This window comes from Protopterus annectens, chromosome 14.part0 (genome assembly GCF_019279795.1).
Source record: "Protopterus annectens isolate FY-2018-M chromosome 14.part0, PAN1.0, whole genome shotgun sequence".
NCBI classification, from domain to species: Eukaryota; Metazoa; Chordata; order Ceratodontiformes; family Protopteridae; genus Protopterus; species Protopterus annectens.
The window spans coordinates 766058497-766080231 of NC_056748.1; the positions used below are offsets into that span (position 1 = coordinate 766058497).

Sequence of the window (21735 nt, forward strand, 5' to 3'; positions counted from 1 at the left end):
GTTAGTTTGCATTTGGTACTTGTTTTTTTTAGTTCTAGTTTTTCTTACAATTGATATCTAAGGTGGTGGCTGGTTTGTAGATTTTGCTTTTTATCTGTCCATTCACTAAAGGTTTTAAGTATAAGTTTCTGTATACTGGCTTAGGAAATGTTAATTTTTTCTGGAATCTCATACTGTTTCATCATTTCCTGCATCTTATAACATATGACACTATTGTATACTTTCATTACCTGTCATACAGCTGGCTTCCCCCTATTATTCCTTAATTTACCCCATGCTCTACTTCCTATTAAAAGCAATATCTATTTTCCCAATTACTGTATATAGTACATCTCCCAAAACTTCCTTTATAACTTTTTCAAACCTACTCTGCAAGTTGCTCATGAGTTATAATCTCCATTTCCTACAGTAATTGGTTTCCATTTTTTTAGTTTTCTTCTTTCTTTTCCGTAACAGTTTTATTATTCTGAAACATATTCCACTGTTCTGTCCACTTTGTTAAATTCTCTTATGTTCCTTAAATAAACGTCTAATTTCTTTAAGTATTTTTAAAGCTTTATACGTCATAGTTGATCTTTTACTAGCTTTTCCTTCTCTTCATCTCTAAAAACTGATACTGTAGCCAAATGATCCAAGAATTCCACAATTTTGTTTCCATTGGTTTCTATTTTTAAATTTCCCGTTATGTAAACATTATTTTTCTTCCTATTGTCTGAAAATTTCTTATAACCTTTCTGCACAAGTTCACATCCCCCACCTCCTCCTTCCTTTATATAACAGTTAAACTTTCTTATAATTACTGTATCTGTTTATTGCTACATATAGTTTTAATTTCTTTAAATACCGTACTTCCATATTTTGCTGTAGTACTTAAATGACTTATTAACCTAGTCATTCTCACTCTGATAGTACAGTCTACTACTGGTTGTTGTTGTTGAAGTTACTATAATTCTGATGAAGCAACCATTATTGAAGTTAGTTTATCACTGTCACACTCGTTTCCCTTCCCTATTGCGCATTGTACTTTAAATTACTCTTGCTGTTCTTCTGTCAAAAGTTTTACATCGAACAAACATACTATATCATTTTTAGCAGTCTTACGTCATTACAGTACAGTGAATCTCCTGTCAGTGTTGTTCACATTCATTGAGAGAATAGAAAATTGCCCATTTTCCTTTTTGTGTCTGTTTTTTCTGTCTGAACCTCACTATACTTTTGTTCACACTTTGAACCTACTCCAGTCTCATGTTTTTTTGCACTTGGTATTACTTCTGACCTATTCTAATATCAGTCATTTTTTGACTTTGCAAACCTTCTTCATTTATTTCATTTGCATACGCTTCTTCCTTAGAACCCTTACATATTCCTGTTTATATTCTTGAAGGGGTTCACTTTATAATTTTGAAATACTGAAATCCCGAATTTCAATATTTCTAAACCATAAAGTCGAATGCTCCAAATCCCAAAGCTACAAAATCACGAACAGAAATGCATCATACACCACAAAACACATACATCATCCAACCCACACCACAAAAAAACAAACATACACAAACAAGCAAACCTACACTACATATAAGCAGGGGGGCAAGCCCCCCTGCACCTCCAACCCTCCCGCCCCAATTATATATACTAATTCCAGGATCACACAAACAGACACAGAAAGCAAACTCACACACACACAAACATCACACATATAGACACCAACATATCCAACACTTACACACCCATACTTTCACCTGCCTTCCCTAACCCACACGTACAACTGACAAACACATTCAGACACACTCAAACTCCCACACAAAGCCCTTACAAAACACTCAACTTAAATTATACCTAAATCTATACACAACAAGAAACACCATCCACTCACAACACTGCACATAGTGTACCGTAAAGCCATAACCGCAAATTTGAGATATTCAGATTCGCAATTATGCGCTTTCGCAATTTTAAAGGTTCGACTTTATAATTTCGGGATACTGGAATTCGGGATTTCAGTATTTCGAAATTATAAAGGGAACCCTCTTCAAGAACTGTTTTTTTCTCAGCATTGCCATTCTACATGCTCTTCGTGAGGATTTTCTTGTTCCTCGTTCTTTCCCTGATCCACACATTCATTTTTCCCATTAAACCAGTAATGACCATTTTGTTTGCATCTGATGCATCTTGTTTCACAGTTTCTTGCTACATGTCCTGTTTATCCACATTGATTACATTTTTAATTTGTGTATATGCTTAGTAAATGTTTGCAGCCCCCCGCAGTAGTAACGCATCTTTGGTTGACCATAGTGTCTTAGTGTCCTTCCTGGTTCAGCATTTAAAATACAGTTAATGTGTTTTCTAATTCAACCAGTTTCCAACAAAGTGAACCACATTTTCCATGTCCCAGTCTACAAATGTGTGCTATCATGAATTTTTGTAACAGAATAAACTGTTGTACATATAAATTCAAAGTAATTTGTAGTATCTTTTTCATGTAGAATGTCCATTTGAAACTGAACAGTAAGTCTTTCTTTTAAGCAGATTCACTGTCCCTTTAAAAAGATATTATTTCCATCTAAACAAATGTATTTCAGTTTAGTTTGTGAGATAAATTTCTATAACAACTGAAACGTTTGTCTCAAAAGTCACATCACAAAAACATTCATTCCCCAGATGTATTAAGAAATTGTCTGCAGTAGCAGAACCTACTAATGGTTCAGTTAGTTTGTCCCAAATATTTTATATATATAGATATATATATATATATATATATAGATATAGATATATGTGGGTGTGTGTGCATCTGTATATATATATATATATATATATATATATATATATATATATATATATATATAGTTTACTATCAAAATATCAACGTTAAAAACAAAATCAGTTTTTAACGTCGAATCACAATGCTGAATCCATGTGTACTAATGAGGTCTAAATGTTGAATCTGATGAGTGAATTCAGCAGATTCAGCATTAACATCGAACAGGATCTCCCCATAGGAGCTAAGGTATGTCTAACTCCTACCCTGGAATTCGCTGCTTTGCAGGGGAGGCAAGCCCCCTGCACCCCCCCTCACTTCACAGACACAGACACACACACACACACACACACACACACACCCTGCTAACTATATATTCCAACTCCGAGATAGCACTACAGTGAGGAAAGGGATGAATTTCCCAGTTTGCACTGTATCATGATCTGTGATCATAACATCGAGCTCCTATCAGCAAATGCACAATGGCATTCATTGATACAAACTCTCTCACACATTTAACATTTGGCAACACGGAAGTCATCCAACCGCTGTTCGACATTCCCTTGTTCTCCGAAGGTTAATTCTGTTTATTGATAGTAAACACATATATGTATGTAAAAACAAGCTGGAAAGACCGGTGAAGCAAAAACGGAACTTCTGCACCAGTTCAAAGTGTTTAAAAGTTTAATCTCCAAATCCACTCACCCACTGACAGCAATAAAACAAGGATACCAAATAAACGTGAAATGCTACATGCGTTTTTCGTTCCACTTAGTAGTCGAACTTCTTCAGACAAAAGTTCTTTGTTACAATGCAGCTTTTAAATGCATACATATGCTCACAATTACCATAATTATCTTGCCATTAGTATTTTAAAGTGCTAGTGCTACGACTATAATGTCGTATATTATAAGTTAATACAAGATTGTTTAAAAACAAGTCATAAAAAAGTTCTAGCTATTTACATTCATTCATTATACTGTATTTAATTATATAATAAAATTAATTATACAAATACATGTTTAAAAAAATATATAACTAGGTATCAACTATCTAATAGGTTATTATAGGTTATATTGCAGAGTTACTTGTGGATTTCAAATTATTTATTCGAAAATTAAACCTGAATTTGCTTTTTGGCGAACCCTCAGAAATTGTGAACAACTTGAGAATTGCTAGTACATATAACCCCCCCCCAGAATAACACACTAAATATTTTTGAATATTTATGTGAGAATGAATTTAGGCAAACACTAAAAAATTCAAAAAGTACACACTTTAACATGTCATTGGAAGAAAAAGCACTATTAGATCTGTTAAGAGAACTGCCTATCAGATTTATGAAGCCTGACAAAGGTGGTGGTTTGGTGTTTTTTTACAAGAATGATTACATTAACACCATGTTGAAATTGCTAGAAAGTAACACCTACCAGCCAGTTAGTAGAAATGAAATGAATCAAGCACACAGTAGAATTAAGATGTTCCTGAGTGACTTGTATACAGATGAGTTACTAACAACGGAACAGTACAATTATGTAACTATGTTGGCTCCGAGGATCCCAAAGATCTTTGGGATACCTAAACTGCACAAAAGTGTTACAAACCCACCTTTTAGGACATTGGTAGATGCAAGACAGTCTGTCACATACCCATGTGCTAAATTAGTGGACAACTATTTAAAAGAATATGTGAAAGCAGAACATCAAATACTTAAAGATTCATGGGATTTTTTACAACACATGGAAACCATTAAATTTGATGAAAAGATTAACTTTTTAACAATAGATATAGTAAATTTATATTCATGTATCCCGCATGATCTGGGGACTGAATGGGTTGTGGATTTTATCAGGTCAAAAGGGGCTGATAATAATGATTGTCTATTAATTGAACAACTTTTAGACATTATTTTGAGAAACAACTTTGTGTCATTTGAAGGAAAGTTATTTGTGCAGGAAATTGGAGTGGCAATGGGCTCCCCTGTAGGGTCTAGCTTTGCGAACTTGGTATTAGCCCATTGGGAGAATAACACTATTTTTAGTAGTCATTGGAAAGAAAAGTGTTGTAGTTACAGACGATTCTTGGATGACATCTTCATTCTATTTAAAGGCAGTAAAAATGAAGCGGGTCACTTTGTAGAGTTGTTAAACTCAACAACACCTTTCTTGAAGTTTACTTATAACTTTCAAGAAAATTCTATTAACTTTTTGGATGTAGAATTGAAGAAAGATAGGGGTAGGTTCACAGCAAAAATCTTTAGGAAGGCCACCTATTCTAACAGTTTTCTTCACTTTACTAGTATGCATCCCCCTTTCCAGAAAAAAGCTGTCGTAAAAGGACAGCTGGTCAGGGCGGCGAGGATGATTACACTAGAGAGTGAATTTGAAGACGAATGTGACCAATTATACAGTATGTTTGTAAAGAGGGCCTACCCTAGGTCATTCCTGGACAACATCTTCCAGGAAGTTAAGGAAAAAAGAAAATCAGGTTTCTATTTACCCCTTCTGAAGGATGGCAGAGATGGTAGTAAACCTGGTGTTAATGAAAATGTAGATCAAACGTCCTTAGCTAATTTAGAACATGAACCCTCAGAAAAAATATGTTTGGAGAGTAGCTTGACAGACAAAGGTGAGCACAGTAATTTTTCAATTGCTTTTACATTCACGTATTGCTTAGAAGCAATTGATATAGGTAAAATAGTAAGGAAATACTGGTGTTACCTTTCATTGGATAACAATGTTTCCAAAATACTGAACTTTAATCCTGTAATAACATATCGGAGGGGTACAAACATGAAAAAACTGCTGGAAACAAAAATTGATAAACCAAGAATGGGAGGGGGTACTAAGAAATGTGGCTCATGTAAATACTGTAAGCACATTTTAACATCAAACTCATTCATAATAAGATCAGTAGTCTATCATGTAAAGGGGTTGTTTACCTGTAATTCTAAAGGCATAGTCTACTTGGCACAATGTACACAATGTCCGTCTTTCTATGTTGGTAAGACGGACAGACGATTGTGTGATCGAATATATGAACATTTATACGCAATCACAAAGTCCAAAGAAGAAAATGCCTTAGCTAGGCATGTCAGTAGCAATCATGGCCACTCTTTCTCCTTTATGATTATTGATGGTATAAACAGGCACTTTTTAGACAATAAATGTGCAAATGAAAACTTCTTAAAATTGGAATTGGAGAAAAAAGAACTTGCTTGGCAGCTACGGTTAGCTGCATGTAGAGAGCCAGGGATTAATGAGTCATGCTCTATAGCATGTATTTTAAAACTTAAAAATCTTATGAGATAGTTTTAAGGTTAAACACCACCACTCAGAATTAGTTAGTTTTGCAAATTAAATACTTATGGATGAGTTTCAGTAAAAGACATAAGTTATGTTTTGAAGGTTGGACTAGAACTGTATAGTTAATATTGTCTTCAGTAAAAGAAAGATTAGCAATAGTCAATGCTTAAGGTAGACTGGTTACACACATACAATTTTTTGTAAATTATAAAACATTTCTAATATTTATTATAATGGGGACAGGCTATGAAATATAATATCAATTATTACTAAAACAGTTGTATTTAGAAAAATAACCTATTAGATAGTTGATACCTAGTTATATATTTTTTTAAACATGTATTTGTATAATTAATTTTATTATATAATTAAATACAGTATAATGAATGAATGTAAATAGCTAGAACTTTTTTATGACTTGTTTTTAAACAATCTTGTATTAACTTATAATATACGACATTATAGTCGTGAAACTAGCACTTTAAAATACTAATGGCAAGATAATTATGGTAATTGTGAGCATATGTATGCATTTAAAAGCTGCATTGTAACAAAGAACTTTTGTCTGAAGAAGTTCGACTACTAAGTGGAACGAAAAACGCATGTAGCGTTTCACGTTTATTTGGTATCCTTGTTTTATTGCTGTCAGTGGGCGAGTGGATTTGGAGATTAAACTTTTAAACACTTTGAACTGGTGCAGAAGTTCCGTTTTTGCTTCACCGGTCTTTCCAGCTTGTTTTTACTTCCTGGTTTGCTGATCTGTTTTGGTGCGACATATATGTATGTATATAGATAGATATAGACACACACACACACAAAAAAAAAATATACTGCACAGACTTTGTTTTTAACAGTTATTCTCACCTTAGGTCTATTTCTCACCATAGTTCTCCTCTGCATCTTCTCTTTAGCTGCAGTTGCCACTGTTACATGGCTCCACTATACTTCTGGATGTTTCTTCACACCTCTGTTATCTCATCACCCTTGGCATTCATTCTCTTATCATTTCCTCCTTCCAGCTCCTTCTCCTCTGTAATAGATAATAGTTCCTACCCCTTTTCCACAGTGCATTTTTCCACATCTAACCAGAAGAGAACCATCTCCTCACTATGTTGTCATGTATTAAAACACTTTTAGTAAACTAGTTACTTAAACTTTGTCTGCTCTGTTAGTAACAAAAGTCTGTGATATATCATGTACTTTCAATTTATTTGATCATATTGTTTCTTTCCATCTCTCTACCTTTGCCTTCCAACTTGGTCAGTTTCTCTCTCTCTCATTCCATCTTTTCATGGAAAAAACTATACAGCTCCCCCTAGAAAAAGTGTTGGGGAGTTTCTCCTTTGCGAAATTTCTCCTAGTCAGTATGAATTTCAACTCTGGTCTGCCTAGATGTCTACTGGTGTATTGGGGCTAACCCTGTCAACAGAACACACATACATAAAAGCATAAATAAGGTAATTTATTTTCACTCTGAGCAATTTTTATTTGTTTTGCTTTTGTTTACTCGGTTTTTACAACTGGGTTTAGTCAAAAAAACTTTTTCAGCAGCAGTCTGGGTAAATGGCTCCACTATATTATAAACATTTTTAAACAGACATTCAGTAATTACACGGGCAGATATTAAGTAATATGCATTACCAATTACACAAGTTTGCTAATTATTTTCTATTATTTTGGAATAAGGACAACTATAACAGTATAAACATACTTGTGCATTTAGTAGATTTTGAGCATTGAGCATTTGAATAGGTGTTATTATTGGCTTTGTCACCTAGATAATAGAACTTGTGATTAGTATTTAGAAATTCAAAGAAATGGAAGTGAAGGAAGGAACTTGATTGTACAGAAAATGTTAATGTTGTAGGAAAGAGGTGGGGTATTAAGCATATTCAGATGCAATGTATGGCTGTCATAAAGTTTATATTAGAAGTGTTGAGGTGGGGGTGGTGAACAGCGTCACAAAATTATGTACATGGCTCAGAGATGGTATCAAAAACTCTTCAGATATTGGTGGAGTGGTTGTGGGACATATGATTCTTAGTGATGAGAAATTGTTTATGATATGGCAAGCTGATGACTACAGTGGATTCTACATCTGTGAAAGCTTGCAAGTCCTCCTTGTAAGGAACCTTCTAACTAAGGTCTCCATTAAGAGACCCAGTTCTTTTGCTATGAGATATTTACTTTATGCTGATGAAAATGACTCCTCTTCTCTTTGAGCCTGCAATGTTATATGACTTTTTCTGGTTAAACCTGTTCTTGGCAGTTGTTACTCCTGCTAAGAGGATTTTAGAGCATCAGGTTGTTTTGGTCAAGTGACTGTACTTTATCTTCAAAAAGAAGGGAATGGCTTATAGGGCTAACCTGTCCTGTAAGCCCAGAGTTGTTGCAGAGACTAATTGAAACCAGTATTTAAACTTACCTATATTCTTCTTACAATGTTATAACCAAAGTGAATACTACTTAGTATTTTCCATAATGTCCATAGCACTGCTTGGATGAAAAGTATTGTTTTTTTTTGGTTATGAAGTGTTGCCTTTGATAAGCTTTAATTTTATTGTGTATGAGTGTCCTTGGTCTTTAAAGCACTGTAGGTATGTGATTTTTCTGGTATTTTTGTACTTTATCTCATTTCTTAATTTTTGCTGCTAATATATACCTTCATTAGACTGATCGACAATCACCACCTCAGACAGAAGAAACACATTGCTATTAAAATAGGGAAAGTAGACTAGATGTGGTTGTCAGAAGCAGTGGAGATTCTGAGCTGTTGAAGGAGACTGTGTTCCAGAAGGACATCTTGGATTCCAACTTACAAGGCTTTGTAAAGTGCTGGTCATGTTAGACAAAATTCCTGGATTTCTGCTACACTGTCTATAGAGAGAAGGACAAGAGTATTCCTTTCAGCACTGTTTAATTCAGCATGATCGTAATGGGATAATGGGAGCTTGTACATATTTCAGGACTAATTCCATATCTGCCTTTAAAGTGCCCACTAAATCATGAAATTTTGCGTGGCATATGTCTGTAATCCTAGCAGCCTGGGAGGCAGAGGTTGTTGGATTGAATCAAATTATGTGTTAGAGAACATACTGCCTGGAAAAAGGGATAACAAGTGACCCCCAAAGGAAAAAAAGTAAGGCCAAATTCAGAGGTTGATCTCACAGTCTGTATGAAGAGAATCCTGTTAGAGCTCTGTACACTGTACACAGGTGGTGCCCCATAGACTGTGATGCATACAGCTTCCAGCAGTCTTCAGTTCATTGTGGCCCATGTATCATTGCCACTAGTCTATCTGTACTACTAGTCTTCATCTTACAATACATCAAATGCACATTCTATAATATGAAAATATTAAAACTAATATTTGCTGACAGTAAATCTTTCCATGAATTCTTACTTCAAGCAATGCATAGTTGCCACTGAGCCAGGAGGGGGCTCCTCCTCAGCAACCTTTTATACAATATGTACCTAACTCTGTGGTATTAGAACCTTAATGGTAGTTATGCAAATTGCAGCACAGGTATTTCTGCTCCACATTTAGAGTAAGGTTCTGACAACCCACTTTGTTCAGCAGACCCTGACTTCAGTATATGGCACTGGGAACTATATATTCATTGAACTATTACTCTGCAGATGCTGTGATTGCCTAGTGGTCTTCTTCATATACCACTTCATTAATCATATAATCAGCTAATCAACAGAGATACGAAGTCATATTATTCCCAGCTTCAACTCCAGCATAAAATCAACCCCAGTAAATGTTGGCACTCCATATCTTCTCTGCTTAACCCTGGAAGAAATGTAGAGCACACCCTATCACCTGATACCCCTCCATCACTAATAGCTGAAAACGTTAACAAGCACTTCATAAAATCAATTTCAGACCTACTAACTAACACCCATAATGCTTGTCCCCTCCACCCTTCAGCCTATTCAGATGCCAAGCCCAGACCATCAACCTCCCTACTCAACAAAACATCATACAAACCCCATTCTCATTTCACCCCATCCCACTGTCACCATTAAGAAACTGCTTCAGAAACTAAAACACTGCTCTCCCTCGGCTGACAGTCTTCCACCACACTACCTCAAACTGGCTGCTAACTCAAGTCGCCTACCCAATCAGTATTCTTATAAGTAGGTCTTTGCCTGAATCAGAAGTACCTACCATATGGAAACAATCTCACATCATCCCCATCCATAATGGAGGCAACTCTTTTGATCCATCCAATTTCCGTCCTATATCCATCTTGTCACCCATATCCAAAATTCTGTAGAGAGGTATCCGTCAGCAGATAATGTGGGTCTATATCACATGTTTGAAGTTTTATAACTTCAAATGTGAAAATATTGAATGTAAATGTTCGAAGTTATAAAACTTCAAACATATGTAAAAAAAAAAAAAACAGATAATGTGGGTCTATATCATATGTTTGAAGTTTTATAACTTCAAACGTGAAAATATTGAATGTAAATGTTCGAAGTTATAAAACTTCAAACATATGTAAAAAAAAAAAAAAACGAAAACTAATGGCCATAGGCAGGGGGACAAGCCCGCCTGCACCCCCCACACCCCCCGCTTTTTAAATATACCAACTCCGAAACTGCACTACAGTGCAGTAAGGGAAATCTTCCCTTTACCGCACTGTAGTGTGGTCTCGGAGTTGGTATATTTAAAGAGTGGGGGGGTGCATGGGGGCTTGCCCCCCAGCCTACACTAGTCAGGTAAGTTCCATTTGTTTTTTTGTTTGTTTTTTGTTTTTATTATATGCTCGATGTTTGAAACTTCGAACATTTAAATTCGATTATTTAACGTTCAAAGTTTTCAAACTTCGAACATATAATATAGACCCGGTAATGCAATATCTATTGCAAAACAACCTTTTAACCAGAACTCAACATGGCTTCTGACCTAGCCACAGCACAACTGCAGCCCTATTATCTTTTACTTTACAGACACAAAAAAAAGGCCAGAGATGCAGGATATATAGCCTCAGTCCTCCTGATCTCCTCTCTCTCTTTGGTCTTTTCTCACCCCTTACTGTTGAACCACACTGTCACTGTCTAACTCTCAGCTCAACACAGTAAAATGGTTTCAGAGCTACCTCAAGGATTGTAAATAAGCAGTGAAATGATCCAATGAACTCTCACCCTTTCTCCACAACCCTACTGGAGTCCCTCAAGGCTCCCTCCTAGAACCCCTACTGTTTAACATTTTCACAAACAACCTTCACACCGATTCTAACCCTGGACTCATTCTCATTATGTGATGATTCCACCACCACCATAATCTGTACTGCTCAGTCACTACCAGAACTACTTTTAAAAAAAAACTCAACAGTCCTTTACCGAAGTCGAAGCCTGGCTAAGAAATGCCCAACTCTTTCTTAGTCCAAAGAAGACAAAACTAATACTCTTTCATTCCAAAAATGCCTTCACTGTCACTGACCATTTCAACATCCTTGTTTCCGACAACACTATCATAGAAATCGTGCAGGTGACCATACTTCTAGGCGTTATCATTGACAATAAACTTTCATTTGACCCCCATAAACAGCAAAATATAAAGAAAACTCTTCAAAAACTGGGACTGTTATATAGAAACCAACATTTTACTGCAGCAACCAATACTACCCTTGCAAAAACATTTTTACTTCCCTCCCTCCCTCCCTTCTTTATGGTGCCCCTATCCTAACTAACAGACTTCTACCCTAAGCAGGATGGAACAGTGCTACAACAAACTTGCAAAGTTTGCCACAAACTCTTAAATATCACACACACACACTACTGTAAACCACTCCTAGAATTAAACTGGCTTGAACTCCCCAACCAACTTGCCTTTCAGCTATCCACCTTGCACAACCTTATTTTCAAGCCTACTGCCTGCCTTGCACTAGCCAGTCTAGTCACACCTTACACACCAAATTGATCCCTACGATCAGAAGACAAAAATCTCTTGGTTATCTCAAAACACACAAGAAAACCAGGTAACTCTGTCTATTTATACTCTGTCTGTATACTTTGGAATTCACTACCTCTAGCTACCAGGTATATGTCTGTCTGGCCCAACCCATCTCAAAGCCTCTAAAAATTAATCTCAAAAATAAATGGCTCTGCTCCTGCATAAAGCCTGCCTAATGCTCAAGTCTTCCTTTTCTTCCACACTAGCCTCATCATCCTCTTTTGTAACATGTCAATCCCTCACATACTGCAAGATCCTAAGGCTCTTCTAACTCCTCCTCTGTTTCTGTACCATATGCTTAAGATAGGCTGTATTGCTTCTATTTTTCTTAACTCTCTCTCTCACTATCTATCTGCATCACTAACTTTCTGGCTGCTATTTTCCTAACTGAAACTAACATTCTATTTTTTATGTACTGTAACAGTGTCACACATTGCACTACCTACGTACTATTTTTTGGACACTGTCTACATCATGTATGGTGAGAGTGACTGTTATTTTCTATAGTGTTTTAACTCTATAGAATTGTTTATATGTGTAGTAACATATTGCAACATCCTGTAATATATATTCTTTTAACTTGTTTTTGTATAGTATTTCTAATGTAATTTGTATTGTGTTGGATTATACTGTATTTGTATTGTACTGTATGTGGAGATTTCTCCCTGTGCATCTGCTGAAAACTGGTTCTGTGTACCCAGTCAGACCACCCCGGTAAACAAATGTCAAATAAATAAATAAATATACCACTTCATTGATGGCACTAAGCTGCCCTCTTAACAACCTTGCTTTGCAGCAGGTCTTAACTCCCTCATTTTCTTTGATGTAAAATGAGCTGTTATACTAAAGAAGAGCAAATCTGAAGTCCTTCATGTTGGCTGCAACAAAGTCAGTAACCAGTATGACTTCAGAGAACTGCCATTTGTCAGTAGGGGAAGATTTTCTTCGAGTTGTTTCAGCCAATGTCTGCTGATTGAAAAAGCAGTGGTAATTTGCTTCCATAAGTAGATATTCTTACGTAGTAGGGAGGTTATCTTACAGTGTTACAAATATAGGCTATATTTGGTGCCTTCCATGAATTTCTGAAATCCTTAATGGAAAAGAGAAAAAATAGATAGGTTATCTAACCCATACCAGAGGAAATGTTTCCAGAAGGTTCCAAGCCATTTAAGGGAAAACCTGTTGAAAATGTTGTCTAAAAAGGCTCACAGTTTAAAACTGGAATAAGCAAAACTAAACTCAGAACTTGGTAGTGTGTTAATGAAATTGTAGTTTTCTTCCTGGAACCCACCCCTTAATAGGGAAGAAAAGACCAGGCATATAGACTTAGAAACAAAGGGAAAATGCTGTCATGGTCTTTTGTCAGTACAGGTTGATGGAACATTTGGAAAGCTCATCCATGCCCTGCTAAGGTAAACTTTTAAATCTGTTGAAGTTTGTGTGAGGCAAGTATGACAGCACATAAACATTGTTTACCCATGCATTGCTAAGACAGACTTTTAGGTCTGTTTTTTCTTTCTTTTTTTAATTGTATGTTTGAAGGAAATCTGACAGCATATAGACGTTTAATATTCAGGGTTTTGTTTTATTTTATATTTGAAAAGAGTGGCTTGTCAAGAACAAATAGACCCATCACTTTGCAAGAGATTAAAAATCTGTTTTCTTCTTTTAAATAAGTTAGAAATGATACCTTAGCTAGTCTACTAAGAATAAGTGAAATTCCTTTTGGACCAGAACTGGTTATTTACTTTCCTTTTTTGCCAGGTACATGTTATGTTATGTGCAATGACTCCTTTATGTTGTTAAAAGAATTCTAAAGACAATCGAATGCTTCTTTATTAAAGGAAAGTTTATTAACTTTTTGTTATAATGTTTGCATATGAAGGGGGATTCGTGTAAGATGAGTCTGGTTTACTTACTGATACATCTTGTGATTTATATTGAAACACTCAAGTTGTAAAAAGTTTTATAGAGAGTTGGGAAGCAAGGTAAAAGGAGTTGAAAGACCACCCAAAAAAAAGAAGAAATAGATACATTTTGGAGAAGTATTTATGAAGATCCTGTGGAACATAACAAAGATGCTAAATGGATAGAAGGAGTAAAAGAAAGAATAAGAAGTTTAAAGGTACAGGATATGAAATGGGATGAAGTAACAGACAGAGAAATAAGAGTGGCCATGAAACAGTGGCAGACCACTTTGCAATTAAGCCATTATAAAGGGCAATTTATTATTCCAGAGATAAAAATTCAAAGAGGGATATTCCAGGGTGACTGTCACCGCTGTTATTTTGTCTTACCCTTAACCCATTAAGCTGTCTACTTAACAGCTTAGGCCATGGCTATAATTTGACTTCTAGAAAACAACAAAGTGTAAAGACTTCTTCTCTTTGGCGATGATTTAAAACTGTGTAGCTCATCAGATGAGGAACTGAAAGCACAATTGCAAGTTGTTAAAATTTCTTCAGATGACATAAGAATGTCATTTAGTGTTGATAAATGTGCAGAAGCAACCTTTAAAGCAGGAAACCTGCAGCACCAAGAAAACATCAGTTTGGGACAAGAATGTGTTATAAAAGAACTTGAGCAAGAGGGAGTGTATAAATATTTGTGAACTGATGAAGGGTCAGCAATAAAACATGAAGAAACACATGAAGAAATGCGAATAAAACATAGTAATGAATACTTTAGAAGACTTAAATTATTCCTGAAAACAGCATTGACAACTAGGAACAAAATCCAAGCTGTAAACCAATTTGCTCTTCCTGTCCTAACTTACAGTTTTGGAGTGATTGACTGGCCCAAAACGTGTTAGATAGATTAGATAGGAAAACAAGAAGGATGCTTCATGCACACTAAATTATTTATAAAAATCAATACATGCATACCAAGATTATATATTCCCCGTTCCGAAGGAGGGATGGGCCTCCTTGAAATTGATTACATGTGTAGATCTGCAGTCGTGGGACTCCACACATATCTGCTGACCTCACAAGACACAAACTTAGTGAAAGTTTTGGAGCATGAGGAGAATAAATCTAAGATGACTTCTCTGCTTAATGTAGAAGAAGCATATCGGCGTCAAGCAGGAATGGAAATTAAATCAGAAGTAGATAAAAATAAGGCAGCAACTGAATGTACCAAAAAAGAAAAGAAAGAATATAAGGTGAAGGACCAGATGAAAAGGAAAAAAACGTAGAAAATGCATAAATATAGTTGCAAGTATGGAAAACTTCTGGAAGAACCTCATGTTGATCAGGAATGAACACGGGAATGGTTAAGGAGAGGCGAATTCAAAGCAAGAGATGAAAGGTTAATACATGCAGCCCAAGATAGTGGGCTGTGTACACGTTGGTTTACAAAGTCCATTGAACACGTGTGAGAAACAGACAAATGTAGGTTTTGTATAACCAAATTGGAAGCAGTTGCACACCTCGTTGCTGGTTGTGACATACTAATGGCAGAAGGACTGTATCCTGAAAGGCATAATAATGTGGCAAGATTGTTGCACTGAGGATTGCGCAAACATTGTGGTATTGAAGTGGCTGAAAAACACTGGAAACAAGACCCGCAAAGCATCATAGAAAATTATGAAGATTACATCACATGGAGCCATCCATTACCAACAGTTCAAAAGATAGATGATAGAAAACCAAATATAGTGGCCCATGAAAAGAAGACAAAAGTAGCACTGATCATTGAAATCACCACAGCCAGTGACTACAGTGTCTTGCATACAGAGAGAAATAGTCATAAAATAAAAGGACCAGCAGGCAGAAACGAGAGCAATGTGGAAGAACGATACCCAGACAGTCCCAATAGTAGTAGGAGCAATGGGTCTTATAAAAAAAGGATCTACATCATATTTAGATATGCTACCAATACATGTAACCCCTTACTAATTGCAGGGGGAGTCATTACTGGACACATTGCAGGTGCTGCGAAGAGCACTTTTGGATGACATCAAAGATTGAAACAATACTAATTTCATGAACTTTAATTGTGCTTTGACTTAGGAATGGGGTCCATTCCCATCATGGTATTAGAAACCCAAAAAGACTTGGAGAAATTAAAGAAGCGAGAAACACTCAAGTTATGCAATTAGATATCGGGGTTTTTGAAACTGAGTATAATCTAAGTGTTTCATTTCTTTCCAAGCAAGCGAATGGACAAGTTTCTGCAGTAAACGAGGTCTGATATTAATTCCACAAACCACAGCACAAGTTCATACCAGGGAACGCTAGTAGCTTGTAAAAACTTTAATAAAACGTACAAACGCACCGAGCATACAGCTTTCGGGTACAACCCTTCTTCAGTGCAAAGACATGTGTGTGTTCTAACAGCTGTTTTATATCAAAATACAGTGATCACATGACATTCATAGCCAATAAAATCTAAACAAATTAACTCTTTCATCATGTAACAATTATATAATTTCCTAAAAATATATAAATTACCTATTCAACATCTGTAAGTATATACACACACACACACACACACACACACACACACACACACACACACACACACACATGTAAAAGTATGTACAGAAATTAAATGTAAACAATACCTTAATCTCTTTAGTTGTATTTGCTTCTTAACCAATACTGCCTTAATATTTAGTCCTGGGTGACTTTCAGCCTGAAATCCTATTATCCATGCGCATACTCTCAATTCCAATTCATTATTTGTCACCCCCCTCTTACATTCTTATAAATTCTGTCAATCACTCTGAACACAAAGCTATGTTTATGGCCATCTTTAACTATATGCTTGGCTAATGCATTTGATAAATTATTTCTACGAGAATCAGAGCAGTATTCCATTATGCGATCATTTAGTTTTCTACTACATTTACCTACATAGAATGCAGGATATTTTATGCATGTTGCCAGATAGACAGTATTCACTGTATTACATGTAGCAAATAAATCAAATGTATATTCTTTCCGTGAGCTAGGATCTACAAAAACTGTGCTGTTTGAAGAAATATATCTCCAGCTCACACAGTTAAAACATGAAAATGTTTCTTGTTTTTTGCTTATTATTCTTTATTTACACGTGACCTAACATCTTTATAGCAAAGTCTTCTTTTAAGATTAATACAATTTCTATATGCAAACTTAGGTTCATTCATAATGGACTTCTTTAGTTCAGGCATACTTTCTAATATTTCCCAGTTCCTCTTTATTATTTCTTTCCCTCTGTGAGTTCTTGTATTAAAAGTAGTAATATATCTCACATCACCTATTCTATTATTAACCATTTGTGATATTTGTTGGGTTTTAAAATAATGTTTTGCTGTTGTATCTCTCAGGCATTATATCACATAGTTTGTTCGAGAAGGGTATTATCATAGCCTCTTAGTTTAAAATCATTTGCAAGCTCTCTCATATGTCTCAGACATCTATTTTCATTGGTATTCAATCTACTTACCCTAAGCATCTAACTTTTTGCTATGCCTTTAAATATATGAAGGACATGCATATTTTTCTGATGCGTATACCTTTTAGCCTGCACTGTTTTTCTATGAATTGTTGTTAATACACATCAGTTCTATTTTTTAAAAAGTGACATATGATTCAATGGTTTCCTATTATGCTGTCGCAGACACAGGTTGTCGAATGTGTCTTTGTCGAACAGTAAAGCGCGAAAAGGCAAAATAGCGAAGTGGCTTTTCAGCAAATTCTTTCCCTGGGAAATTATTTGTTTGGCCGCTTTCACTACTTTGCCTTTTCGGCAGTGTAGTGCGATATCGGAGTTGGTATATTTAAGTAGGGGGGGGGGGCACAGCCCCCCACATTAAGTAATGTTTTACTGTTATTTTTTTTTTGTTTTTATTTTTTTTCGGAACAGCGATTGTTTTCCATTGAAAAATAATTGCTGTTCAGAAGGTTCGACGTTGTAAGCTTTCACTTACATGGGGTCGATTATCTGTCGTTCGCTCTTCTGAGCATGCGATTTGATAATATAAACCCGATTCAACACCATATCCGTTTGGAATTACAGTGAATAGAATATTTATATCCATAGTAACTAAAATAAAGCTGGTCATAGTGTTACACTCATACCCATTCATATAACAGTCTTAAAAAGTCTGCCGTGTCTTTAATATAACTTTTCACACTAACAAGATATTTCTCTAACACATGCTGTAGATATAACGATATTGCCTCTGTCACCCAGCCTCTCCTCGAGACTATACAGTAGGTCTCATAGGTGGATATAATAACACTTTTTTGTATTTTTGGGAGACCATATATAATTGGTGTAAGTGGGCAAGGGACAGTCAAAAAGTTAAATAACTCTGTGTCAATCTCTTCAGAGAACTGCATCTCATATATCAGCATGTTAACTTTAAAAATTATTCTCTTCACATCATTTGCGTTAATTTCTACAAAGGTTTAGTATCAGCTAAGTAATCTTTCATAGCTTGTTCATATTCTAATTTATTCATTATTACTACGGCCCCACCTTTATCAGATTGTTTAATAACAATATTATCATTTGACTGCAAACTTTCTAATGCTTTTTGTTCAGAGAAAGTTAAATTATAAAATTTCTTTTTATCATTTTTCTCATAAAATGTACGTAGTTGCTGCTCGCACACATTCCCAAACGCCATCACTATAGGAAAACTATTTGGAATAAATGTACTTGACTTTTTAAATTTTGTGACGTCGCTACAATTCTTAAAAGTCAACTTCAAACTGAAGCTACGAGTAAAAAGTATAACATCAGTTAAAGCTTCATCTATTGAATCACTGTTAAGAATAAACTGAAGTCCCTTCTTTATTACTGAACATTCATCATTTGTTAAAATCAAATTAGATAAATTCACAATGTCCATATCATTTTCATTTAAAGTCTTTACCTGGTTGACCTTCTGCGTGTTTGTGGACCTCCATTTATTTTTCTTCTTTTCCCCTTTCTCTATTTCTTGTTCGACCTCCTGACACATTCCTTTTGCTTGTTTCCACCCTCTCCAGCAGGTTTAAAACAACTGGAGCTGGCTGAGTGAAACAATTTTCATTTTGCTGCACTCTATCATTGTTTCAGGTTTGTAAAACTGCTTGTGAAGCTGCTTGCTGTGTATTATTTGTGTCCATTGCCCTACTGGACATGCTCAGTTTATTCAGCAGTTCCACTTCAGTGGTAGATTCTAAGACTGCAGATTTATCATTTAAAGGGGCAGGATCATAAAATTCATCAAGGGCATACATTGAACCACGAGTTAAAGGTGCTTTGTTTAAATTTCCGCTGCTCCCTCGGTCAAGAAAAGATGTTACCTTGTTTAAAATCTTCTATCTCTTTCATTTCCCTGCTATAAAAACCGCGTTTGCACGGTTTTGCGCACCGGGGTCCACTAAGTCTCCTCTTCAGTTTTTCCCTTGAAACTAGTCTAACTCTCAACCTAAGCACTCAAAAAGCATCTTACAGCCCAGCACTTGCTCAGACCTAATAGCAAGCACTAATATACCCTGACACTGATTGCCCAGCAAGACAAGGCTCTTTATTCACCCCTCACCAACCAAGCAGCTCACCCTACTATTTAGGCATGGCCAAAGGGCAACTTCAGGTGCACTCTCCAGTCCAGCAGGTGAATCTGGGTATCCTGAGGCAATGTTACAACTGCCTCATGTACACAGACAACCCTCTCCTCCTACCATAAAACACTAACATATGCGAGAGATGCAATTATACAGACAAACTGGAAGCTAAGCTGTCTCCACCCAAGACTGGAACAGACAGTCAAGAGGAGAAGGTTAACACTTGCACCACAACTCCAGCCACACACAGACCTACTAAAACAGCACTGGCGAAAAATACACATAAATACACAAAATCATACTCGGAGGCTCTAAATAAAAAAATGCAAAAGCATCAGAGACCTCCAAAGCAGACACCCAAACAACCTGCTCTTCCCATCACAAACCAGACAACACATAAAACACAAAATCAGTGTGCCGCACAATCACAGCCCTAAAGACGAAATAACATACCTAACACACTAGTAACAGGTGACTCTATAGTCAGGCACACTGACGTCCCACTAGGCTGGACAAGCAGAAGGTTAATGTTAGCTGCCTGTCGGGAGCCAGAATCCGCCAAATAACACAAGCACTCAGGTCACTCCAGAACAAGTACAAATATGACTTTGTCATTGTTCATATTGGTGTGAATGACCTGAGACGTACCTCCCTGGACTACATGAAAAGAGACATGGAAGAGGTCTCTGATCATGTAGCCCAGGCTGCTATGACCCTGACCTTGAGTAGCATCCTGCCCTCACCAAGAATGACACCTCAATATAAAGAAAAATGATCAATTTCAACAATTGGCTAAGCTTCTGGTGTCATTCAAAGGGGATCCAGTGTCTGTCAACCTGGGACGACATGCTCGACAAGCCGCATGACTTCGCAAGAGATGGCTTGCACCTGTCACCCCTAGGCTTTCGTATACTGGCCAATGCTCTTGCTGCCCGCATAGTGCCTTTTTTAGGTAAGGCTCAAAAGTCAAACCCACCACCGTAAAAAGCACAATTAACAAAAAAACTGAGGGTTATGCTACTCAACGCCAGGAGTTTAAATCTCAAAATGCATGCGCTCGAAGCACTCCACAGTATGGAGAACATTAACATCTGTGCAGTAACTGAAACCTGGTTCAAGGTTCCAGAGAGCACCCTAGCACTACCAGGCTACAACTCATATCACACGTTTCGGCCACAGAACAAGGACCAAAACACAAAAGGAGGGGGTGTATCCATATTCATCAAGGATACCTACACCTCCAGGTTTGTGGCGCAGCATGAAACCTCTGAGATCATCCATGTGCAACTAACATCGGGCAAATCTGCAATGCAAATTGCGGCCTGCTACAGATCATCCTCCATGACCCAGGACCACCACTCCACCTTTCTGGAGACACTGGAAAACATGAAGGTCCTACCAAACACCCTGATATTGGGCGATTTCAATTACCCTACCATTAACTGGGAAAACTACTCGAGTACAAATTCCCACGCGCAGCACTTCCTGGAATTCATCAACTCAGACACCCTGGATCATCTGGTAAACTCCCCTACCAGAGGTGAAAACCTATTGGACTTGGTCATCACCAACATGGGCGACAGGTGTTCCACACCGGAGGTCAATCCGTCACTGGTTAGATAAGACCATAAACTAATCACTCTGGATGTCCACACCCCATCACCACCCCCAACTAAGGAAACCACAGTAAAAAACTTTTCTAAAGCAAACTTCACCTTACTTAAGACAGAGGTAGTAAGTTTCACAGCCCCCACGCTAAAGGATAACGCTGCCCAAGATGCAGAAACCTTTACAAATGCACTGTATGAGCACCTACAAGGATGCATGAATCATGCCATCCATAGCAAAACCAAGACTCACTCCTCTAAGGTGGACCCCTGCAATAAGCAGGCTAAACAATAGAAGGAGGAAACTAGTTCAGAAAAAAAGCAAATCCCAAGAAGGAAAGACATCCTTGATCAGTATCAGTAAGAAACTGAGGTCCCTCATAAAATCATCCAAGGCCAACTTCGAAAGAAAAATAGCCAAGAATTCAAAAGATAACCACAAAGCCTTCTTTAGCTATGTTAAAAATCTAAGTGTCAATTCGCAGATATGCACTGAACTAGTGCAAAACCGCACAAAATATACTGAACCTACTGATATTGCCAACATCCTGGC

At 36.7% G+C, this 21735-nt stretch overlaps 1 protein-coding gene across 1 annotated transcript in view; it reads left to right on the top strand.

The window, feature by feature from the left end:
• BTRC (beta-transducin repeat containing E3 ubiquitin protein ligase) overlaps nucleotides 1-21735 on the top strand; it is a 2835508-nt gene that overhangs the window by 2703913 nt on the left and 109860 nt on the right. The gene's annotated exons all lie outside the window — the stretch shown is intronic.